The sequence below is a fragment of the Sminthopsis crassicaudata genome, chromosome 1 (assembly GCF_048593235.1).
Source record: "Sminthopsis crassicaudata isolate SCR6 chromosome 1, ASM4859323v1, whole genome shotgun sequence".
NCBI lineage: Eukaryota > Metazoa > Chordata > Mammalia > Dasyuromorphia > Dasyuridae > Sminthopsis > Sminthopsis crassicaudata.
This window is the reverse complement of record NC_133617.1, coordinates 152,442,801-152,463,086: the sequence shown is the minus strand read 5'-3', so window position 1 is coordinate 152,463,086 and position 20,286 is coordinate 152,442,801. Positions and strand designations below refer to the sequence as shown.

At 36.4% G+C, this 20,286-nt stretch overlaps 2 protein-coding genes across 3 annotated transcripts in view; both read left to right on the top strand.

The window, feature by feature from the left end:
• Positions 1–20,286, top strand: part of LRRC69 (leucine rich repeat containing 69) — a 146,943-nt gene that overhangs the window by 84,526 nt on the left and 42,131 nt on the right. The window lies entirely within an intron of this gene.
• The window catches only part of SLC26A7 (solute carrier family 26 member 7), a 273,392-nt gene continuing 264,438 nt past the window's right edge, over positions 11,333–20,286 (top strand). For both annotated transcript variants that reach the window (XM_074269726.1, XM_074269721.1), the window contains exon 1: positions 11,333–11,538. The gene's annotated coding sequence lies outside the window, so the exon portion shown is untranslated. The remainder of the gene's footprint in view (positions 11,539–20,286) is intronic.

The following is a 20,286-nucleotide window of genomic DNA, read 5'->3' as shown; positions in this document are numbered from 1 at the left end:
TCCAATTTCTTGCCAGCACAAAAAGAGCAAACATTTTTGCACATATGGATCCTTTTCCTTTTTTTATGATCTCTTTGGGATATGGGCTCAGTAGTGATACTGCTGAATTAAAAGGGTATGCACAGTTTTGCAATTCTTTGGGCATAGTTTTAAATTGCTCTCCAGAATGTTTGGATCATTTTACAACTCCACAAACAATGTTCTAATGTCCCAGTTTTGACATATGCCCTCCAAAATGTGTCTTTTTATTTTCCCATTATTTTAGCTAATCTGATAGGTATGAGGTAATATTTCAGAGTTGTTTTAATTTGCATTTCTCTAATTAATAGTTTGGAGCATTTTTATATGATTATAGATGACTTTAATTTCTTCATCTGAAAATTGCTTGTTTATATCCTTTGATCATTTATCAACTGGGATCTACCCATTTTTCAAAGCCAAGATTATATACTAACTCATCCACAAAAGCTACCTTAATCTGCCCAGCTAGGAGTGATTTTTTTTCTTCTAGTCTCACAGAACTTTGGACATATCTTATTAACTTTAAAGAGTCTTTCATTTCATTAGTGTGAGTAATTGCTTTTCTCTATAGAGATTGCAATCCTATTTCATGAAACTTGACTGTATAGTTTTATTTTTATATGTGTTTATTCATATTATGAATTCATTGAAGGCCTTATTTTTATATATCCCTTTTGTATCTAGCACAATATTTTAGGTATTCATTAAATGTTCAGTGAATGATTTAGTTATTTGTATAGTGGCTATAGCTGGAACTTAGAGATGGTCATAAAGTCAGATCATTGTGAGAGAGCAGATAGAGAAAAAAAGTCTTATGGCAGAACCTTGAGGAATGGTCTACATTTCATAGGTGATGGATGAGAGTATATTGTTAGTGAGAAAAAACAGTGAAAGAGGCAGAGGAACTATTAGAAATGTAAGAGTCAATGAATGTTTGGTGTCAAGCCAATGGGGAGAGAATTTCATGAAGAAGAGCTAGTTAATAGTCATTTATGGCAAAGATATCAAAGAAGATAAAGAATTAAAAAAAAGAGTATTGCATTTTGCAATTAGGAAGACAATGGGGATCTTTGAGATGTCAGTTTCTGTAGAGTTTGGGTTAGTAATAGAGCCTAGATTTCAAGGATTGGTATTAAGGAAGAGGGAACAAAGAATGTGGACGCAGAGTGACATTAATAGTTTAAAATCTGAAGGATAAAGATGACTAGCTGTGTTTATCATCTTCGCAAGTTAGAAAAGAAAATTAACTGAATTTACAGTGAGAGATTGAGGCTTGATATTAGAAAGGATATTTTATTAATCACCATTCCATTTAATATTTATATTTTATATTTTAACAATAGTACCTATCTATTGGAAAGAATTAATCTTCATCCCAGTAGGTAGTTATTTTAGTAATAGGACATTTCTTTTATCTTCTTGGCTATTCATCTTCTGAAAGCTTAATAATATTCTTTGCTAAAATGACACCTAAGGAATTTTCTTTGTATTACTACAATGTTCTAATAGATATAGTTCTTTTATAAATGTATACCTTATATGTAGAATCTTTCCATCTAGATAGGATCTTTTTATTGTATGTATCTGTGCTGAAAAGACACATCCTCCAAAACAATAGGCAACATTCTCGAAGCAGTAAGAAAGTAGTAGGCTGGTTTTCCACTGGTATAATAGAAACAACTTGACACTCAGAATGAGGAGGAAACAAGTTTGAATCTTATCTCTGATCCTTATTAGCTATGGGTCCTTGGGCAAATTGAAGCTGATGAAAATTAGTAATTCATTAAAACATTTCTGTGAGTGCAAAAATATATTTGTCCTCTAACTGTGACTGACTGTTCTTCATGTCACTTTTTCTCAGTAATTAGTTTTGGATGTTTGTGACATTCAGTTGATAATATGATTTCTATAAACAGACTCAAATAAGCATCCAGAATTCTAAATCTTGTATTCTTTCCTAAAATTTGTAGGCATGGTATGTTTCCATAGGAAAACAAACATAAAAGGAATAATGTTTGGTGAAGGTTAAAATTATCAGATCTCATCACCAAAAATTTACATGTAAACTAAATTAAAATCTCCATGAATGCATGCATCATCAACATTATTTTTACAGGGCCTTTTTCCAGAGTTTTTTTTTTTTTTAAACCCTTTTATATAATCATTAATCTATCAATTGTCACAATTTACATTTAAGATAAGTGGAATGCTTTTCCACTTATTGGTACCATGGGAAATAGCAGAACAAAGAATTTAAGTAACTCACCAAATAAATAAATGATGAAAAAACTCCAGGATTTTAGAGTTAGTAATATAGAATCAATCAATCAATAGGCATTTAATTATTAAGCACTATTTTAGGCCCTGGTGGTACAAAAATAAATATAAAAACATGATAGATATCAGCTGTTAAGAAACTTGCATTATACTACAGTGATTCAAAATGTTTATAAGGTAAGGGAATATGAAATGCAAAATAATTACAAAGTCATGGAGGGACAAAGAAAATACCTCGCAGCTTGTGAAATCAAGGACTTGGCATTTTATCTGAGCTTGAAGAGAAAAAAGGAAGCTAGATATTACAGTGATTAAAGGGCTGAGCATGGAGTCAGCAAGACATGATTTCAAACCCAGCCTCATTTGTTCAGATGATGTAACCATGGGCAAGTGACTTAATTCCAGGTTCCTCATCTGTAAAACCTGCCTCTCAGAGTTGATATGAGAATCAAATAAGGTAATATTTGTGCTTAATATAGTGCCCAGCACATAGTGTGCACTTCATAAATGATAGCTCTTAGCTCTCCATTTTTATTACAGAGAGAGGTAAGGGCTCCAAGAGACAGATGAAAGAATGAAGTACATTCTAGGCATGGGAAGATTGAAGATGAATTATAAGCAAAATGAAAAGAATCAGTAAATAGGACTATTTGTCAGTATGGCATGCATGAGAAAGAGTTGTTATATTATTAGCCTGCAGTTTCCAGACCAGTTAAGGCATTAAATGCTGAATGGAGAAGTATGCATTTTATCTTACAAACATAGGAGAGCTACTGAATCTAACTGAGTTTCAGATTATAATGGTCAGCCTTGGACTGAGAGTTAATGAGTTCTATCATGCTCATTGATTCCCTTGACTCAGGTCTTTCTTTCCTTTTATCCATCCTACTCTCCACAACTCAAAAGTCAATAGGCTATTGATGATGTGGGACTGGACTTTAGAAAAGATATCTAAATATAGAGATAGGGGAGCCAGTCATTTGCATAGAGATCATAATTAAGCATGATGGGACCTATAATGTCAACAAGAGAGAGAAAAGGGCCCATGAAAGAGTCTTTTGGTACACTCACAATTTGGGGACAGGATATCAATAATGACTTGGCTGCAATAGTCAGACAGGCAGGCGGAGAACCAGAAAAAATTGGCACTGAAACCTAGAGAGCAGTGATATGGACTTCCTTGCTATTCTTGCACAGGGTACTCCATCCCCTAAATATGCATTTTCACTGACTGTTCCCTATGCCTAGAATTCTCTCCTTCTTCATCTCTATCTCCTGTCTTCCCTGGTTTTCTTTAAGTCCCAGTTAAAATCCCACCTTTTGCAGAGTCTTTCCCAATGCTCCTCTACCCTAAATGCTAGTGCCTTATTTTGACTGATTATTTCCAATTTATCCTATGGATTGCTTGTTTTATATATAGTTGTTTGCAAATTGTCCCTTCCATCAAACTGTAAACTTCTTGAGAGCAGGGATTGTTTTTTGACCTTTCTTTGGATCCTAAAGGCTTTTTATAGAGCTTGGCACACATAGTAGGAGTTTAACAAATGCTTGTTGACTGCTTAGCCAACTATCATATTTGGCAAAGAGGTGAAGAATAACAATAGCCTATGATGTTTTCCTTTATTTGGACAAAGCTGATTGGTCTGTTTGCAGATAAGTTCATCTATGTGCAAATGGCTACTATAGAGTTATTTAGTAATATGGTATCATGATCTTAGTAATATGGTATCTTTGATCTTAGAAAAGCAATATGGAATGTTAGATAGAGAACTGGTTTCAGAGTCAGGAAGACTGGGTTCAAGGCTGACTCTGATAATATACTGTCTGCATGATTTTGGGAAAGCTACTTGACCTCGTTGCTCTAAGCATTCTTTAAGGCTATAAATTGCAGAGGAGGTGCTAGCATGCATTGATTAATGAAAGGAGTTTCTTTATTTGGTAATTCCCTATATTAATGAAATCACATCTACTCTTTTCCCAAGAAAATTTGAATTTCAATGCATTTTATTGTCTATTTCATAAGATCATAGATACAGCATTAGAAAGAACCTTAGAGACCCAACTCTCTAAATTTACTAATGAAAAAATTGAGATGCAAAATAGTTAATAGTTAATTGATTTGCCCATGGTCATGCAAGTATTATGAGGCAGACCTGAGTTTAAAATCCCAGTCTAATTCTCAAACCAGTCCTTTCCGTTATACCATGCTGCTTTTGGAAACTTAGTAGTTTCATGCCCTTCTCTGATTGCTTGTGGGAGAACGGTTTTTTAAAATTTCAACATTCCCACGGTCAGCACTGTACTCAAGTGGTCTAGGAAATGCCACTGTGTATTGTGGGAAAGTCAACTAGTTCTCTTTGACTTGTATCAAAACTCCTATCACAGTTTTTGAAACTTTTGAACAGACTAAAAGAATAACATGAAGTTTGGAAATGTAAAGAAGAAAAAGACCCAAATTATAGTCAAGGGCAATCAGTCTTTTTTCTGATAATTTGGTTGGAAATAACCACTTTATTTAAATACACATGTGAATGCTGCTGAGTCTGCTTCTTCTTATCTTTTATCCACCCTCTATGAATGTGACAATCTGTATTCATGTTGTAGTTGTTGCTAAAGCTATGGTTTATTTTCTTTACTGGTTGAATACAAGTGATAATTTTGTCACTTTCTTCAAGGGCAAACCTTTTAAATCTTTTTTTTTTTTGGGGGGGGAGTGAAATTTGACCTTTAAGGATAACATTTTTTTTTTTCCCAAATTAAGAAATTCATTTCTAGATTTTCTTGGTTGAGTATTTTTAAGATAAACTTAAAAATAACATATTCAGAGATTTGTTTTTGTATGGAACACAGGCCAAATCTTCTCTAGTGGAAACCCCTTGTGTGCTACTTGTTTCTTGTGATCTCTGAGGTTTATATGTAAGTGATGTAAGCTTAGCTAGTATAGAATTTGTGAGATCCAAACTTTACTGAATACTGTTTTTTATGGGAATGAGATCACTTTTTGAAAAATTTTAAAAACAGAGGGGAAAATGTTTGATTACATATCAGTGCTGTTGTATCCATCTGAATTGAAGAATCAAAATTAACTTTTTAAGGAATTCACAAAAGCTTACTATACATCAAATTAAAGAACATACTTTATTAAATTGTGTACCTTGTAAAGACAGTGATTAATTAATGTTTACTCAAATAGATCTGTGATCTTAGAGATGTGTTTATTTCATTCAATGATACAGATTATAACTTATGTAAACTTGCCCATATTGTGTAATTAATGTCCATGTTCTCCAAGAAGTTTGATATGGTAGATTAACCCGTGGGCCAGGGACCACCCTTTCTTTCTTTTGAGATCTGGAGGATACCAATGGAGCATGTTGACTGTCCATACTTTGTCCCTCACTCTCACCAACCAGCCAGCCAATTTTCTTTTATAGTTGTTACTTTAATGATATTTTACCTAACACTCAAAACCTCAAAGTTTTGCTACCCTAAATTCTGGTATAGTTGCATGGGGGTTGTGTGTGTGTGTGTGTGTGTGTGTGTGTGTGTGTGTGTGTGTGTGTGTGTGTTGTATATGGTTATTTATTCATAGAGATTTGTCTAGTGTTTTTTTTAAATGTAGACCTAAAAATTAGTTGAATGTTGATGTTCCTTTGATGGCAGAAAATCAAGGAATTTTTTATATCACTAGGAAAAACAGAGAGTTGGGGACAGAGTATACCAATACTTCCTCTAGGCCCTCTGGGATAAGAGCATAGGAAAAAAGGGATTGGTGTCACTGAGGGTGACTGAGGGGAAATTCAGATTTCTCTTCTTGGTGGAATGAATGTAAGGGAAAAAGTTCCACTATGAAAGGAACTTGGTTAACAATATGATAAGCACAACAAAAGGTACAGATAGACAGGGGAAAAGTGAGAATGAGTGGAAGTGTGACTGGAATGAAGAGCAGTGAGATTTTAATAAGAGAAAGAAGGTAAATGCAATTTAAGGGTTGTATCAAATGTAGCACATTTGGATGCCAGAGAATAAAAGATATAAACCCTGGCTCAGAATTGCCTTTCTATGTTTAAACAGATGGTATTCTATCTGTGGGGGTACCTCATAAAATCTTTCTTTGGATCATGTCCTGAACTCATTGTTTCTCCTGAAGATGTCAAAATTGTGTAGTCTATATATTCTATTAGCATCTTCAAGATGTCAAAAGAAAGAAATGTTGCTCTCTAGCACATTGGTTAGAACTGGCATCACATCAAACTTATTGGAGAACATGGACATTTGATGCACAATATAGGCAGTTATATATAAATTGTGACCTGCATTATTGAATATAACTACATCTATGAGATCAAAGATGTATCACATCTATATATATGTATCACACATATAATATGTATAATATGAATATTATAATATGCAGAGTATATAAACACCCAATTATTCAAAAATATAAATATGCATTTCCTTTAAAGTATTTGTTTTCAAAATTATGCATACAATTCCTTCTTTATTCTCAATTATATGATACATTTGTGGCAAGAAACAAACCTGTGCTATTTTGAGAAATGTCTATGGGTATTATATGCTAGAAGAATCTGGATTATTATCTGTGACTATTATGGATATTATTAGATATCTATTAAGTATTAATGGTAACCAAGGTGTTAGATAGATCAAGGATTTGAAGGCTTAAATAGAAAAAGACATTTCATGGAGTTGTAAAAAGAATGCTAGCTTTAGAGCCAGAGGAAGGACTTGGTTTCACATCCTGGCTGTCATTTACTAAATTTTTTGGTCCTCAGAGAATTACTTTACCCTCTCTGGACTAAATTTAGAATAATCAATTATAAAATGAAGTAGAGTCAGGTGCTGGGGATGTGGATTACTGGGACTGAAATAGAAAGGAAGATGGACTAAATTGCTTTTAGAGTCTTTTCTATCTCTGAATCTCAGATTCTTTAATTTGAATAATCCTGTAATTAATTAATAGAACCATGGAATATTTCTGCATTAAAACTTTTGGAAAAGCTACATTACCTTAAATATCTGTGATATTTTACCCTAATCTCTCCTGTTTTGATTTGTATTATTTATTTATTTTGTTAAAAGTTAATACAATTCAATAAAAAAGATCAAATAATAATGCTTGTTTTCCCCAAATCCTTGTTATAATGTGTACCTCTGGCTTAGGAATTGGAAAGAAGTTCTCAAACAAGTAATTTCTTTAGTCTAGTCTTTTCTTCCCTTTCCTTTTTATCTTTCTCTTTCTTTTTCCCTCCTCCCATCTTCTCCCTTCTTTTTCTCACCTCTTCAAATGAAAATACTCAATCCAAAATTTTCAGTACTCATTAATTGCTCAAATCAGATGTTCTATTCAAAAATTTTCATCTTTCTTGACTTTTCTGCAGCAATTTGGCCCTCATAACTACCAGCTACTCCAGAAATACTTTTTTTTTTGTGACTCTGATGTCTTATAGCCCTGCTTTCTGTCTGTCTATCTGAACATTCCTTTTCAGCCTTCTTTTTTAAGATTAAAACTTCTTAAACTTTTTCAGCTGATGACCCCTTTTTGCCCAAGAAATTTTTACATGACCCCAGGCATATAAATACATGAAATCAGTATATAAACCAAACATTTACTGATAATAAATTATAATTTCATGATCCCCACCTTCAGTTATAAGATCCTTTATGGGGGGACCACAGTTTAAGAAGTTGGGTCCTCTATCATTAACCACAATGTAACTTCTGACTGTAGATATCCCAAGCTCTGTCTTAAGCCCTTTTCTTTATTCTATCTCTTGGTTATCTCATTAGGTTCCATGTGTTCCATTATCCTCTTTGTATAGATTATGGACTCCCAAATCCATACATCTTACTGTGTTCTGTTTCCAGAGCTATTATCATCAAATGCCAATTCGATAATTTGAAGTGAATAGCCCACAAGTATCTCAAATACCACATACAAAAACCAGAACTCACCATCCCTTCCCATTGCTCCACTTTGAATTATGAATTCCTAAAGGATCAAAACTATCTTATCTCTTTCTTTAGTACAATGGCTGGAACTTAGTAGGTGCTTAATAAATTGACAATAATAAATTACTTGTCAATAGTAAATATTGACTGATTCATTATTTTCCTTCCCAAGCCATCCCTCTTTCATATTTCTTTATTTGTCTCAAAGATATCAATGTCTTTTGAGTTACTTAAGACCACAACCTCAGCCAATATTTTTTCTCTCAAAATATGTATCCAGCTTCTTGCTAAATATTACTGATTCTACTTCTGTCATAACTCTAGCAACTGACTCTTCCATTCAGCCACAAAGTCACAACTCTAGGTGAGAAGTCCTCACTGCCTCTCACCAAGATTCTTGCAATAGCCTCCTAAGCTATCTCCCTGTCTCAAGTCTAACTTCTTCAATTTGCCCTCCATATAGCTGGTAAAGCAATTTACCAAAGCCTAGGTTTAACCTTGTCACTCCTCTGCTCAATAAACTATATTGGCTTCCTATTATCACTAAGATAAAAAATAAACACCCTTTTTATCATATAAAGTTTTTCACAATATGGTTCCAATCTAGTTTTCTAGATTTATGAGAACTAAGTTCAAATACTACTACCTACATAAAGCTTTTTTTTTTTTTTTTTTTTTTACCTAATTCCCTCCACCTGTTAATCCTTTCACCTTGCAATTACCTTTGTATTTACTTTGCATATAGTGTATAAACATTTATGTGTACATGTGCTTCCTGATAAAATACAATAATCTGGAGGGCAGAGATTTCTATTTTAAAAAGACACACAAGGAGACACACAAAGAAAGACACAGAGACACACCGAGAGACAGACAGACAGACACACACACACGCACACATGCACATACAGAGAGACAGAGAGAGACAAGGTCTTATTTCTTATCTTTAAAACTAGATTTTAAGCTCCTTAAAGTTAGCTAGGTGACACTGTTGATAGAGTACTGGACCTGGAGTCAAGAAGATTCAAATTCTGAGTTCAAATTTGGCCTCAAAGACTTACTAGCTGTGTGACTGGGCAAGTCAATTAACCTTAATTACCCCAGTTTCTTCATTTGTAAAATGAGCCAGAGAAGGAAATGGCAAACCACTCCAGTATCTTTGCCAAGAAAATCCCAAATAGGGACATGACTGAACAACAAAAAAGGGCAAAGACTGTGTAATTCATTCATTCAAAAGACAGTTATTATTGACTTTCATTATATATTAAATAGTGAATTAGGCTGACTCCTTTGTCTTTAAGCAATAATTATTTTTCTGAATATGCATAGTACTTGTTCAATGTATACTTGTTGATTAGTTATATGCTCTGTCTTTTGAGTCATCACAGACTCTTGAGTGCTATAACCCATTATAAAATGGAACTTTTTGCTGGAGGCATGATATTCTTGGTGTGCTGCCCATAGCTGTGAAACTTGCTTTCCTATGAAGACTTTGGCAAGTACAATTTTATTATTTTGTTTTTTAGACCTTAATCTAGTGATACAGATACATTTCTATGAGACAGTCTAGGTTAAAGCATTTTCTATTTTCAGGTGTTAGTAAATGGCTAAAAAAACCCAATCCAGGTGATATTGATGAGGTGAAATCTAGTTTTGAGGGTTTCTCAGTTAGGGAACCAAAATATGATGAGGTTTAGGTTTGGGGGTTCCCTTTTATGGGGAAGCAAATGATAAGGTCTAGATTGAGGGAACCAAAATGAGATTAGGGTTTCTGGTGGTCAGGGAGTTAAATGATAAGGTCTAGTGGCAGGTTCGGGGTTCAGGGAACCAAATGGAGAAGTTTGGCTCCCCTGCACCCCTTGGGATTCTGTGCAAGGGTAGGGAGCTTTGGGGAACCCCCTTTTGGCAGCGCAGAGATTCTCTGAAGAGGAATTTACAAACCTGAAAAGCTAGATAGATAAAAGAGGTTTATTATAGATATTGGGAAGTAAGGTTAGAAATCCTGACAGAGAGGTATAAGTCTCATTAGGGAAATAGGTGAGGATAAAGAGAGGGTAGCACTGGAAAAGAATATTATTCCAGTGGGCAGAAGCTTCCTTGGCATAGCATGGCATGTTTAGAACCTCTGCAAAGAGAGGATTTTAGATTAGCTCTTTTATAATAGGAGTTTTGGCTACAACCTGGGTTTCAGCTTGAGTTGAATTCGAATAGAATTAAATGAGTTTCTTTAATTGAATAGGGTTGGAATTATTTTGCTCAGGACTGAACCAACCCCACCTAGCTAACAGAATGAAGGGGTTTATCTTGTTTCCCTCAGATGGGGTCCCCCCCTGAGGCAGAGTCCAAAGAGAATTTCTCCTTCAAGGAGTTTTAGAGTTTTAGGGTCCCTTCTTCAATATCAGGGTATTAGGTAAGATTTCTGAGACTTGGAAAGCCACTGCTACCTCTCCATACTGCCCAGAATGTAGGTTGGCTCATGAACTCCTCTGAGAATGATCTGCTCCAAACAATAATAGGATGAGATGAAGGTGATAGATTTATAAGTAAAATTAACTTTTAAAAAAATCTCAATATTTTACTTTTTTCCAATTTTGAGTAAAAACAATTTAACATTTATATAATTAATTTTAAAAAAATCATGGATATCTGTAGAGATTTGGTTCTGAGGTATATCACCATATCTGAAATTCTAAGCTTATCTTCTTCCCTATTATTATAATTTTAGGAATGCTATGCCCACTCTCGAGATTTACTGATTTCCTAGATGGAAGATAAACTCTCTAAGGGAAAAAAAAACACATCAGCATGATTAATACCATTATCATAGCACACCAACAAATATTTGTTCTACCTGTTCACTATCTTATGGTACATGTTCCATGGAATGCCTGTCCACTGCTGGGCTTACTTGTAAAACAGTACAGTACTCCTTATCCTGGGTAAAGAAAAAAAAAAGTACAGCAGCTCTGTGAGTTAAGTCCAGAGTGGATTGTCAACCAAGGATTAAATTTCAAGACAGGTTTTGCCACTGCCTCATTTTTTAATAGTCCCACAGAGATAGACATTTAACTCCCTGGGCTTCATTTTCTCCACCTGCAAGATCGTGCTGTAACTATATTTACTTGGTCTTGCAAGTAATAGTTTGCACACTAAAGTTTGGCCCCAGTCAGGGAAATCTGGAGGATCAAGGCATCAGAGTGCTGAAGGCACTGTGCCTGCCCAAGACAGGCAGAGTGAGTGCTGTCGAGAACTTGGACATCTGGGGTAAGTGTTTTCAGCTTTACCAGGGATGAGGGAACTAGAATGAGAGAGGGAGGGCTCCTTGGGGACTACTGCCTCATGGCTGGGTGTACTGGAAAGCAGCCTTCGCATGGAGGGGTTGATGAATGATTGAGAGGCATGATCCAGGTGACAAACTAGAGCCAAACTAAGAAGATTATGGTGGAAAAGCAATGACTTTTGGGCAGAATTTTAAAGAATTCTCAGGGTATACAAGTCTGGAATCAAACTAAAAACATTCGTACTTATCTACCTTTTCTTTTTCTTTTTTTAAAGGAAGCAATCAAATACTTAATTAACACCAGATAAAAGAAATTAGTCTTCTTAGATATAGAAATTCCAGTATTGAAGTTAAATAATGATATTGAAAAGGCAAGTCCCATCATCTGCTGAAACAAAGATGAATCATGTTTATATGAATAGTAGTTTCTGTGGATCTGATCAACTTGTCCCAGGGACAGGATAAATGGAAAAAAAAAGAGATTTGGGTTTTATGTTCCTGTAGCTGGATGGAGCAGCACAAAACACATAAAAACGGATTCTGGTTTTATACCTTATGAGCCAGATGTGTGGGATATTTTTCAAACTTTGGGGAGAATGTTGGCACTAGGACAAATGTTCATATTGTCTTGTTGAAATGGAGGAAAAATTTATTTGGGGTGTGGTGTGGAATGTATTTGCTTAGGAATAGAAAAAAGTGAATTGGTTCTATGAGGGTACATTGCAAAGCTGGAAAAATCACAGAGGAGAGTGACCAGGATGGTCAAAGTCTTCAAAATCATGCCCTGTAAGGGTCAGAAGTCAGATGAGACAACTAGGAACACGAGCTAGATAAGAGGAGATTTAGGGGGAATAGAATATCGTTAAGTGTGTGAAGGGTTGTCAGATATAAGTGATTAGACTTGTTTTGGTAGCATCTGGAGGGATAAATATAAGGAGACAAATTCAGATTTGATTTCGGAGAAACTTTCTAACAATTAGAGCTGTCCAATGTAGAATGTCTAAATGTGGAGTAGTTTTGCTGGAATAAATGAATGAAAAAGCACTTATTTACTAACTGTACTAAGCATTGTTCTAAGTTTTGGGAATACAAGTAGTGAGGTTATTGGATTTAGAATCCAGAAGTTGTTGTTATTCATATCTTTCAGTTATGTCCAACTCTTCATGACACCATTTGGATTTTTGTTTTGGTTTTTGGTAAAAATAAGGAAACTGAGGCAAACTGAGGGTTAAATGACTTGACCAGATTTAAACACAGCTAATAAGTGTCTGAAGCCAAAATTAAACTCAGGTCTTCCCGATTCCATTGTACCAAATAGCTGCCCCAGATACCCAAGAACACAAGTTCAAATCCCACTTCACACATTTACTAGCTGTTCTATCCTGGGATTGTTAGTTAACCTCTCTCAGTTACAGTTTCCTTATCTGAAAAAAAGAATAACAATAGCACTTATCTCCTTGTGTTGTCATGAGGGTCAAATAATGATAACTTGTGAAGCCCTTTAACTTCAACTCTTAAAAATGCTATATAAACACTAATTGTTGAAGAGAAGTCCCAGCTCTGAAAGAGCTCATGTGTAAATCTAGAAAAATCTGGATGATTCATTGTGGGTGTATGGTGTAGGGATTTCCTATTAAGGTCTGGATTTCATTAAATGACCCCTGAGATTGATTGAGTGAGTGAGTGATTGATTTTTTCTAACTCTCAGAGTCTGTGATTCTATGACACATTCCCTAATTTTTACTTCCTTATCACACAGGCAGGCAGCCTTTTGAAATCTGGCTCCCATTATCATCACTCTATTGGAACTTCAGATTTCCTCCACTAAGGCATCAATCACCTGCCTGCCAAAGCATAGGATGAGAGCTTTAGAGCTGGAAAGGACCTTAGATACCATTGAATCTAGTATCTTCATCTTAATACCTTACAGATGAGGTAGCTGAGGAACATGATGTTGAAATGGCTTGTCTAAGATCACATAGGTGGTTTGGACCCACATCTTATTGATTCCAAATCCAGCAGAAGGCATTTCCTTGGTTCTCATTCTCTTTAATCTCTCTGTCACATTTGACTCTGTGGCCATCCTTTATTTGAAAGTCTCACTTTTTAAAATTTTTGTGGCAGTATATTCTTCTTGATTTCTTCCTCTACTTCTGATTATTCTTCTACTGTCTCCCTCACTGTCTTTTAATTTTATAATCTCCCCTCTTCTTCCTCTCTCTCATTTTTCCTTTTGTGTTTTTATTCAATTACATGACTTTGACTATCAATCCTATTTAGCTGTCTGCCAAATCTTTAGTCTTACCTCAAATCTCCCCCCTCCACTCTGGACCCAAATTTGTGATGACTTAATGAACATCTGGATATCCTTCTGGCATTTGAAACTCACTATGTCCAAAATCATTCTCATCACTTCCTCTCCCTCAATGTTTGCTTTTTCTTTGGACTTTCCTATTTTTGTTAGTAATACCACCATTTCACTTCTCATGATCAATTCTTGAAAATTTAATTTTTAAAAAAATTTTTTTTTTCCCTCCTGAGGCTGGGGTTAAGTGACTTGCCCGGGGTCACACAGCTAGGAAGTGTTAAGTGTCTGAGACCAGATTTGAACTCGGGTCCTCCTGAATTCAGGGCTGATGCTCTAACCACTGCACCATCTAGCTGCCCCCAGTTCTTGAAAGTTTAAAATTCATCTTTGACTTCTCCAACCAGGTCACCAAATTGTCAATTCTATTCTCTTCTCAAATTGTATGCCAATTTTTATACTCGATTTTTATTCCTCTCCTTTCCAGTTCCACTGATATCATACTAGGATCTTTTTTTAAAATTAATTTTATAATTATAACATTTTTTGACAGTACAAACACATAGGTAATTTTATACATTATCCCTTGTACTCCTTCTGTTCTGAATTTTTCCCCTCCTTCCTCCACCCCCTCCCCTAGATGGCAGGCATTCCCATACATATTAAATATATGTATGGGATCTTTTAGGCAAATTATTATAATATATGAGCAAAATATTATCATATGTTCTTAACTACTCTCATCAGTTTTTCATTCTCTTCTCTTTGATTTAATCTGGTTAAATCAGTCTTCTTAATACACTCGAAGTGATTTTAATAGTCAAGTGCTGAAAAGTGACTCCTCATGACCTAGAATAGAGTCTCCTTGGTGTGGGATTCAAAATCCTCAACAATCTGATCATAATCTTTAGCTCCCAGTTATCATTTCCAAATTCCTGCCTCTAGACAGTCATTCTCATCCCTGCCCAGCCACAATCTGCTCTGGAGATAGCAGCTCTGATAAGCTTTATCTTGTCCGGATATAGTCCTTCAGTTCATTTCCTGGGGTCATTTCTGTGCCATACAGCCCTCCCCTCCCCCAGCCCAAATTTCTCTTAACCGGCTGCTTTGAATTGGTTATTTCCTTCCAGGAGAATGTGCGATCCTTGAGAACAGACTTGTTTGCCTGTATTTGTATTCTCAGGACTCGGTACAAAGTCTGGCACATAGTATCTGTTTAATAAATATTCTATCACCTATTGGTGACTAGGCCTCAGTTTATCAGATGGATGTTTGAGGCCTACTCCTGGTTTGCATCCTCTGACCACTCCTCTGTCTCCTTTTCTGGATATTCATTTACTTCACGCCTTCTAGCCATAGGCATCCCTTAGGCTTGTCATTTTTTCTTCTACCTTTATACAGTACTTCATTTGGTAAATTCATCAGATGACGTAAATTTGTTAACTGTTTCTCTGCTAATAATTCTCAAATCTACCTTTCCTGCCTCATCTCTCTGAATGGGATTGATTGGATGAAGTTTTCTCAATATTGAGACTAGACCCAAGTCACATGATCCCTCTACTCAAGAGATGCTGTTTGGGCCTCAGGTTTTAGGAAGTCATATGATTCCTATTCCCAGATCTTGGACCCTGGGTTGTCATGTGGCCTTCAAAGGTCAAACCCTCAAGAAACCACACCCACAGGAAGTGACATAACCCACAGGAAGTGACATTTACCACAGGAAGACACCATTGGTCAGGAATGGTTACATCCTTTTAGTCTCTCCAATGAAAAGGCTCGAGTCTTTTGTTATTGAAACCTGAGAAGGCAGAGGCTGGTCACATGGCGGGAGTTGGAATGGCTCCCAGGTGAGTGTCTGGGCCTCTCCCTGAAGGGATTAAATAAATGCTTTCTCTTTGCACCTGAAGATGTCTCTTGATTAATTAATGTGGGAAAGGGGGTCTACCCCCCCCCCCCCCCCCCCCCCCCCCCGTGCCCACACCTCTAACCTCCAAATTCATATCTTCAGCTGCCTTTCAAACATCTCAAATTGGAAGGGCAGCTGACATTTTAATTGCAATATCCCTGAAGTAGAACTCATTCTTTCCCCTTCCACTTTTCCTATTACGAGGGAAGAGGGATGGGTACTTGTTCCGGCTTTATTTTCTTTATGTCCTTCAGGTAAGGAGAGATTCTGCAGTGCCAGAATTAATCTCATTCTCTAATGGCAGGGGTTCTCAAACTGGCCCGAGGGCCAGAGGCGCCCACTGAGGACGTTTGTGGGCCCGCCGGGTTATGGCGAATGCACTGAGGGGCGGAGGCAGTGTGAGCTTTTGTTTTTACTGTAGTCCGGCCCTCACTGAGGGACAGGGAACTGGCCCCCATTTAAAAAGTTTGAGGACTACTGCGCTAACCCATCACTCTGTTACTGTAATTATAAATCTGCCCCTTCCCAATTTTTCTGTTGCTTCTTATTCTTAGAAAGATACTTTCATGAAGAAAGCAATGTCGAATAGAGTAGTGTGAGGTTTGGGGAGTCTTTCTGTGCCCCAGATTGTAAGGTCCAGCCCTCGCTTTTCCCTCTATGATGGTCACTGTTGCTAAAAGCAGATTATTCTATCTCTAGTTTTGTATTCTTCCTTCCACTTTCCCCTTAGAAAACAGACAAAATAGGAAGTGATACTCTAATGTGCAGATGTTCCCCCACACAAAATCCAGTACCTTATCTTTTTTTTTTTTTTAAGTAATTATTTAATTTTTAAAAAAAAATTTATGCATGGGTAATTTTCCAGCATTGACAATTGCAAAACCTTTTGTTTCAATTTTTCACCTCCAGATGGCAGGTCGACCAATACATGTTAAATGTGTTAGAGTATAAATTAAATACAATATATGTATACATGTGCAAACAGTTATTTTGCCGAACAAAAAGAATCAGACTTTGAAATAGTGTACAATTAGTCTGTGAAGGAAATAAAAAATGCAGGCAGACAAAAATAGAGGGATTGGGAATTCTATGTAGTGGTTCATAGTCATCTCCCAGGGTTCTTTTGCTGGGTGTAGTTGGTTCAGTTCATCACTGCTCTATTGGAGCTGATTTGATTCATCTCATTGTTGAAAATAGCCATATCCATCAGAAGTGATCATCATATAGTATTGTTGTTGAAGTATATGATGGTCTTCTGTTCTGCTCATTTCACTCAGCATCAGTTCCTGTAAGTCTCTCCAGGACTTCAGTACCTTATCTATTACCATAGACATGTATTCCCATCCCAGAATGGGAAGCTTCTTTAGTGGAATTCTTTCCTTTCCTCGACACTACTTCTACTCCTCATATTCTAATTTCACACTCGGTTGTTTTTTATTACATTTTCTTACAGTTTCTTCTCGTATTCAGAAAGCAAAGAAATTACTATCTCTCTCTCTTCTCCTGGAGACTGGATGAATGATACTGTAGCTCCCCCCCTTCTCTCATTTCTCCTTTCACTTTTGGTACATCTTTCCAATAAGTTATATATAAAGATACTGATTTACTTATAAAGGATAGATTGTAGAAGCTTATGGAAAATAACTATTTCTGCCATCTTGTCTATCATTTATTTTTGCAAGTACTTAAGAAAGCTTTCTCCCTTATAAGCATGATAAGTTGGTTAAATTATAGTAATATGGTTGGCTGAGACTCTCATATTAGACCTATTTCCCTTTTACCATAATTCTTATCTGGCTATAGGCACAAGAATTAGGCCTTCTTGTTCTTGAGGTTCAGATATGGTGACCCAAGGTATAGGAGTTCTTTCCCATCTTACATTTGGGGAGTTTTTAATACCCAAAGGAACTCTATGCATCTATTCTTAAACCTAAATGCAGAGCATTTCTATTGTTTCCCTTTACGCCTCTGGTTAGGATTATGCAAATCACCCAAGAATGTCTTTAGTTTTGATGATTGCCTCCATTTAAGAAAGACAGAAAAGTGCATGTCCTCAGGCTTGTGTGCCCTTTAGTTCTGAAAATGGTAAGATAGAAGGAAAAAAGAACATTGCACCTTCTAGTAGGAATCACACTTTTCAAATCCTTTAAATAAATGTCACAGTTTAATGTCATTCATTAAGGACAATTAAAGTGCCATATCCTTTATTTAGTTCAGTTCAAAGCAAATGAAATGTATGAAGCTTACTATGAGAGCCTCTTACAACTATAGTAATACTGTTCCTTTGGAATAAGAAATGGGAAATAATCTTATTAAAATAATAGGGAAAAATACTTTTATTCCCAAAGTTATAGAATTGCCCAAATACTCTGGAGATATGAAAAAGCTATGGACAGAATATTGGTTATCTTGATAAGGTTTAGGTTTTGGGATTCCCTTTCAGGGAACCGAATGATGCGGTCTAGATTTATGGAACCAAAATGAGATGAGGGTTTCTGGTGGCCAAGGAGTTAAATGATAAGGTCTAGTGGCAGGTTTGGGTTTCAGGGAATCAAATGGAGAAGTTTGGCTCTCCTGCACCCCACTGGGATTTGGCACAAGGTAGAGAGTTTTGGGGAACACCCTTAAGGCGGCAGTATTCTCTGTAAAGAAATTTATATATCCGAAAACCTAGATTGATAAAAGATTTATTATAGGGATTGGGAAGTAAGGTTAGAAATCCTGACAGAGAGGCATGAAGTCTGGTTAGGGAAATAGGTAGAGGTAAAGAGAGGGTAGCACTGGAAAAGAATAATTATGCAGTGGGCAGAGGCTTCCTTGGCATAGTTTTTAATTGCCATTTTTATAAGGAGGTCTTTGGCTGCAATTGAGGCCTGCTCCCCCTCCCAATGAAGCTGGTGGATGGAGTTGAATTGAATAGAAGATCTTTAATTGAATAGGGTTGGAATTCTTTTAGCTCAGGACTGAACCAAACCCACCTAAATAACAGAATGAAATTATTTCCCTCGGGCGAGGGTCCCTCACTGAGGCAGAGTTGGAGGAGATTTTCTCCTTCAAAGAGTTTTAGAGTTTCAGGATCCTTCAATCAGATCTATTACCCTCTAGAATTCTGGGACTACAGAGTCTCTTCCATGCTTACCTTTCCATTGGCCATATATTCAACACACCAATAGGTAATATTCAAGCAGCATAGAATATAATCATCTCAGGGTTAAGATGTATGCGAGGGATCAGCAATAAAATCTGTTTTTACTACCTGTAGCTATTCCCTCTCCCTCCTCTATAGTATACTAAATCTTCCTCAGTCCCTGTCTGTCAATGACCTTTTATTTCCTGATCTCTGTGGCCCCTTCTCTTTTGTTAACAATTCCCTTTCATCTTAGAGCTCTTCTTTTCACTTTCCTTATATATTCTGGGACTCTCTCAAAATTAGTCCCTTTCTTTTTTTCCTTGAGGATACCAACATTTCTTGGCATCTTCTCCAAGTATGGCTGTTCCTTCTCTTACTTCCTGGCTCACTATACCTTCCCTCAGCGCAGGTACTTTCTTCCCCTCTCCCATTTTCCATCAGGCCTTTATCTGCTGTCCTCCCCTCTTAGAATGTAGGTTTCTGGAGGGCAAAGATTTTCCTGCTTGCTTTTAGTTGTATCCCTAGCACTTAGTACATAGCTTAGCACATAGTAATTAATAAATGTTCACTCTATTATCTATCTCTTTTTATTTCTCTTTGAATCCATGTCTTTGTTTCTTTCTTACTTTCTTTTTCCCCTTGATTAATAAGGCCAGAAAGAGTAAGAATAAGCTTAGTTCCCACTTCCACTATCAGACATTCCTTCTACACTCAATTACCAACTATCTTTTTAGAGTTTAGACCATTTTCTCCCCCAGATCTTGTGCCATGTTTATATATCTCCAGGTCACTTTGCTTTCTTTCTGATAAGTTCAATACATGGCTCACATTGGGGTGTATGGGAGTACTAGCACTTCTTGTATGAGAGCTCGCTGAGACCTTTTCAGGGCTATTTGCCCATCTTCAGTTTCCATTTCTCACCTGTGCCTCCAAGAAGTTGTGCAGCAACTACATCCCAATAAACCATCTCAGTAAATGAGCTAAATTAGATTGAGTGTAACTGATGGGCTAAAAACCCATTGGTGACTTAAGGGAGCATCTATCCTGTGCATAAAAAGGCTTCCCTTGGTAAAATGAGTCTTCAAAAACAATTTGTTCCAATAGTAATGAAGGTACATGAAGCAGGTATTTTGGAGTGCTTAGAGCTTGATCAGACATCAAACTTGCCAAAATCATACCTTGCATCCCAGGCCATTGCCAGTTCTTTTGTTTGGCCACTGACTTTCAATGACTCTGGGAAAAAAAATGAGGATAATGACTCTGTGAAACTCTACTTAAATCCAATTTACTGGCTAGCCAAGATATTACCATGTGATGTCATTATTCTTCTCTGAAAAAGAAAAAGGAGCAGCTAGGTAGTGCAGTGGATAGAGAACTAGCCCTGAAGTCAG